This window comes from Lepisma saccharinum, chromosome 19 (assembly GCF_977018435.1).
Source record: "Lepisma saccharinum chromosome 19, izLepSacc3.1, whole genome shotgun sequence".
Classification (NCBI taxonomy): domain Eukaryota; kingdom Metazoa; phylum Arthropoda; class Insecta; order Zygentoma; family Lepismatidae; genus Lepisma; species Lepisma saccharinum.
This window is the reverse complement of record NC_139247.1, coordinates 40876369-40882692: the sequence shown is the minus strand read 5'-3', so window position 1 is coordinate 40882692 and position 6324 is coordinate 40876369.

Genomic DNA, 6324 nt, shown 5'->3' with positions numbered 1-6324 from the left:
CTTGGGCTAGGAGTCGTGTTGTGTCTTGTGCATGTGTGCGTGTGTGACTGTCATTTCACAATTTTCATCTTCATCTCCACAATTAACAAAAAGTGGCATGAACTTGAAGTTATTCAATGAATTTTCTTGATTGTAACCTTCTCGTCACAAAGAAACCAGTGTATGCTGATTTCAATAATTGCTGCATGTTCATTTGAACCAGAGGCGTCGTCTATTGATTCGAACAAAATGGGCAGGTTTTTCAGTGCAGCCTTCTGTCTGTCTGTTCGTTCGCCTAAGCCAGGTTTAAGACAGATGCGACAAGTGCCTCTTGGAAAACAAACTTACAAAATAATTGCTACGTTTCGAACCTAAGCGAGACGACAAACTGCATGTGTCGCTCGGACTGGGTCGTTTTCTCAATACGTGTGTTTCACCTACGTCACAAACTGTTGCATTGTGGGATCGAGCAGCCATGATCCAGGCCAGTTCTTGTAAGCATACGGAATGCAAGCGGGCGGGAGGGAGATTTGACCCTTGTTTACGATGCTACTGTGCAGTATTCGGTTGTTTAACAGAAACTCACGTTTATCCTCCAATTTTCCGAGAAAGAACAGACGGTGCGCTTCACGTCACGGAACTCGGTGATCAGATGATTGACGAGAATTAATTGTGCCAACATTAATAATCAAAGCAAACATTACAGACTGTGGAGTGAACATTTCCTCTCAGGTAAGTTCATATATCACCTTTCTCTGTGACTTTTAGTACATGTCGATCAAGCTGGTGTGTTTAATCATACTTGCAAGTAGTGTTTCTTTGTTTTTATTTGCTAGAAAGGTGCTGATACTTCCGATAAATTTGATGATAAAAATAATAACATTCAAAATTCATATTGATTACGTTTATACTTGATTATTTATATTTCGTTATTTAACACAAACTATTATTAATTTTTAGCCGGTCCATGAGAAAAGGTGCCGGTAGTAGGCTTTGCGTACTGTCATAAAAAAAATACTGCTTGATTAAAACATATTGATGATCATAGGAATCTCGTGAACGCATGCGGTGAATGCTGCGCATGCGTCAATTGTAGGGAAAAGGAAAGCTTGCTCTGCGACGACATTCATGAGCATTTCTACATTCTAATTTCTTCATATAGGAGAAGTATTTACTTTACACGAGAGCGCTGAACTAAGCTTATATTACATTTCTTGGATCTGAAGTGAAAGAAAGTAATAATTCTTTTCTCACAAGTGACGCATGCGTCACTTCTCATCCAAAAAATGTAATATAAGCTTAGTTCAGCGCTCTCGTGTAAAATAAATACTTCTCCTATATGAAGAAATTAGAATGTAGAAATGCTCATGAATGTCGTCGCAGAGCAAGCTGTCCTTTTTCCCACAATTGACGCATGCGCAGCATGCACCGCGTGCGTTCACGAGACGCCTCTGTTAATGATACATCAAAGTATCCCAAATTGATTTGATTTATTTTACTTCGCTTTTCTGCCAGTTTTGGCTAATCGTGAAGACAAGACTGAGTGATGATATGATGAAATTGATTAAGGCAGTAGCGTACGCAGGATTTCATCAAGGGGGGTGTTATTTCGAAAACTTTCTACAAATTCATATTACCATTGTTTTATTATACTTTAATTAATTAATTATAATAAATTAATTAATAATTCTTATTAATTAATTAATTAGTTTAATTACTACTAATAATTACTACTAATGCAGCTGCTATTTATGAAAGAAATAGAACAAAATTACATTTATTTTGTTTCTTTGTTACAAAATAATAGTCTAGTCAACGGTTATTTGTATATGATAAGTGAGACATTTTAAGTATGAAGAAAATCCATAAAACAAGCAAATATATTAAATTTATTGAAATAATCGAAATATGAAACTCATTCAAGGAGTCGCGCTGGTCTAGTCTGACAACTTCGTGGGATATCCAGTTTCGATTCCCCGGAATTGGTTGGAATTTATCCAGCATTGTCTCCGCACCCAGCCTCATAGCAATGGGTACCTGACAGCAACCCTGGGGGATGAAGGCTGCCGGAGCATGGTGCTGATCACATCACCTGCAAAATAGTTCGAGATCGAGAATCTTTGGAGTCCACCACACCACTACGTGTGCCTTCATGGCAGGGTGCTATATGCAGGGGGGAATTTACATTACCTTTACCTATGGAACTTGCCCAGGATGATGATGAAGAGCGAGAATACATGTTGCTAAATTCCACTGAGTCTATGTTTTCGTTCAAAAGTAAGTTTATATACATTCCAACACATTTATCACTTCTAGGTGATTCACAAAGCATTTCTTCAACATTATTTAATGATGTGGATGTAGACTCAGCATCACTTGAGAGTTCACAAGGGGATGTGAAATCAGTACCGGGAAGAACGTTTGCAATAAGGTCGGCACACTGCGACGAAGCAAGGAATTTTCACAATTCTCGCGAGAGTCACTGCGCGACTTTTTGCAAAAAAAAAAATTGCAAAATTGAACTTTGCGGCCGCTTAGATTGTGTTTGGAATGTTGTGTTTTTCTTCATGCAGCATGGGAATAATAATTCAAATAATTATTATTATTCCTGTCGCAGATCTTTGACTGTGATAAATTAGCCATTTTTATTTTCCATAATAGTTCAAAAGCTCAAGGGGGGGGGGGTTAAACCCGGTAACACCCCCCTTGCGTACGCCACTGGATTAAGGGAAACTCATAAAGAAAACTCATGCTCAGGCCGGGATTCGAACCCGTGACCCCTGACATCGTAGCGCGCTGTGTTAACCACTCCGCCACGGAGGCCAGCATATCCAAAATTGTTAAAGCAATGAGAGAAATTGTTGTATTTGAGCAACTCAACATTTTAAGTAACATCGCTTGAACAAACCTTAGAGGGAAACAGAGACGATAATGGCACAGCCTTGAAGTTATTAGTAAATCTGGACTGGATGTAAATATTTCAGGCAGAATCCGAACCACTAATAAATACGAAAACGAATTGATTAATTAAACACACGTGAACTAGAGTTGGCCAAAAGTCTAGGCCCCTTTTCATTTTGTTATCGTCCAGTTCATATGGATCTACACCGCAAAATTTCGCCTTTTCTCCATATCTTTTTGTGTCGACTGCGCAAGGAGCTTCAACACGAAAAATTACCGCCATTTCCAGATGGCACAACATTGGCATTAATTGCATGCAATGTTACCGAAATTTTACACAGTACTAACAACAAACGTACAGTTCGCGCAAACAGAACGAACGCTACGCAAACAGAATGGATTCCTTTCTCCTACGTGGTGGGTATTTCCTTGCAAACGACAAACAACTCTGCCGCAAACATGGCGGCGTTGCGAATTCTGACGTCACATGAAACTCACCTATACCGTCGTCGTCTCGATATGTTGTTCGCGCATAAGCTGTGAATATTTTGCTTTAGACTGAAGATACCCTTGTCGCTTGCCACTTCAGTGTGAAATCTGGCTGTCACTTGTCACTTCAGTCTGAAAGCTCCCTAAGGCAGCCGTGACATGACGTGACGAACAATGTGCGATTGTGTTTATATTTCAGTATACTGCTACCTTGGACCGAAACAAGTTCTAGAGGGAGCAAGGCGGCAAACATTGACGGATTAGGGTACCTGCAGGGGGCAATTACCTCCCCCAATTACAAATTTTATGCAAATAAAAATACTTTTCGTAAAATTCTCTTGGTGTTGGCATGTTGCATATGTATTTTCTTACTTTACGTCGCTCCATATTGCATATGTGTAAAACATATTTAGGTCTAGGAATTAATTCGTGCGGTTGTTACGCACACATTGAAGCTGTAGTTCAAACACAAAATACATAAATACCTTAAGAAAAATATTGTCCATCGCGAGCAACCACTTTCGCCCATCTGTCAGGCAAGTTACGGATTCCGTGGCGAAAGAAGTCCTCATCCTTTGAAGCGATCCAGTCAGAGACCCATTTTTCGATATCTTCTGAAGAAGTGAACCGCTGTCCAATCAAATCGTTATTCATGCAATCGAACAAGTAGTAGTCCGAAGGAGCAACGTCTGGTGAATACGGCGGGTGGGGTAAAACTTCCCATCCGACATTTTCTAAATAGGTTTTGACCGGTTTTGCGACATGTGGGCGAACGTTATCATGTTGAAAAATAAGTTTATCATGTCTGTTCTCCCATTCTGGTCGTTTCCTGGCCAGAGCTTGCTTCAAACGCATTAATTGTCGTCGATAACGTTCTCCATTAATAGTTTCACCCGGTTGCAGCAGCTCATAGTACACCACACCTTTCATATACCACCATATGCACAGCATAACCATTGCACAGTGAATATCTCGTTTCGGTTGTGATGGACCTGGTTCACCTGGCTTCACCCAAGCCTTTTTTCGTTTCGGGTTCTCGTAATGGATCCACTTCTCATCGCCAGTAACAATGCGATGCAAAAACCCCTTTCTTTTCTGTCTTTGAAGCAGCAATTCGCAAATGGTTTTTCGTCTTTCAACGTCTCTGTCTTTCAATTCATGTGGAACCCAATGTGACATCTTTTGAATCATTCCCATGGCTTTGAGGCGTTTGGAAACTGTTGTTTGATCAACGCCTAATGCTTCTGCAAGTTCTTTCTGCGTTTGACACGAATCCTGATCGAGCAATGCTCTCAATTCTTCGTCTTCAAATTTTTTTGGCTGTCCAGGTCGCTCTTGGTCTTCCAGGCCGAAATCACCACTTCTAAACCGTGCAAACCACTTCTGACACGTTCGCTCAGCTAGCGCATGGTCACCATACACTTCCACCAAAATACGATGACTTTCGGTAGCACTTTTCTGCATGTTAAAGTAATGAAGCAGAACACCCCGCAAAAACACTTTATCTGGCCCGAACTGCGCCATGTTCAGTTGACTACAAAATGCTGTTGTTGACGCGTCAATCAACTGCCCTATGCTACGAACGATGCGCGCTGACAGGAGTTTTCAACGCATGTGTGGATACACGGAACTGTGGGACGATACGCTCGTTACGCCATCTCTTGTCCAGGCGCACGAATTAATTCCTAGACCAAAATATATCGTGCATGAAAGTTATACATGTTACTGTAAAAAATATATGAAGTATTTTCTCTCATTCAAAAATAGTTTGTGTGCTTCTTTTCCTTTATTAATGTGAAATTGAATGTGCTGAAAAAATAATTCAAATCGTTTGTTCGAACACAAATGCTTTAGCACTGACTTCTACCCCTTCTTTGCGTAATTTACGAGGATAATAACGTCTTTGATACTACTACTACTACTACTACTAATACTACTACTAATAATAATAATAATGTTATATTATTATTATTATTATTATTATTATTGGTACGTTTATAATGGTACTTGATCCCCCCGACAGAAATTCGTGGTTGCGCCTGTGACTGCTGTACTGATTCAGAATGCCAAAATTCAGCAACATTGTTTTTTTTTTACTTTTCAGGAAGGGGATAAAACATGAACAGTTCTCTAAACAACTAAATCGGGCAGGAAACTGCTACAGAAATTTCTCTCACAGTCGATTATTTGTTGTTTGCGGGCCGCAAAATTGTTGTTAATGAAAATGGAATTTTCCTACTATATTTTGTACTTTTTTTATGGGAGATTTAAAACCCAAAACGACACGTGGCGCTTGGAAGCGAACCCACGGTAATCAATGAATGCACCGAAGAGACACGACCGTTTTCTCAAAACCGTGTCGCCTCGGTCTGTTGTTCGCGTCCGTCCGCGGGGTGAATGTTTTGATTTAGACCAAAGGGGCTCGTGCCGCTTGCCGCTTCGGTCTGAAAGCTCCGTAAGACTCTAGTAGCAATTATTTTTCTAACCGGACACTAATTGTGCTGAGGAGACTCAGAACACTAATGAACAGAAGAAAAAAACACATTTGAATTAAAATAAAATCTTATGTTTTTATTTTTTAGTTGAAAATACTAAAGTTATCTTGAGTTAACAGCACTTTCGCCGCTATTTTCCCCGACTATTTCTGAAGCAAAGGAAACCGGCACGTGAAGAAGTTTTTTCTACAATTTGTTACTTTTGGCTAATTTAGCTAATCGTGAACACTTGTGTGTTGCAAAACGAGAGTTCCCTGATTTAGCCATCAGCTGATGCTATTGCTAAATACTTATAGGAGTAGTGTAATGCAACCATGATTTATCCACACACCTCCAACAACCCCCTAACAACCCCTCCCCAAAATATCAACACCCTCTCTAAAATTTTTCACTAAGATCCAATGTCAAGTTGAATGTATTTTTGCTTATTTTGTCTCCTGATCCATACAATTTTAAAAAG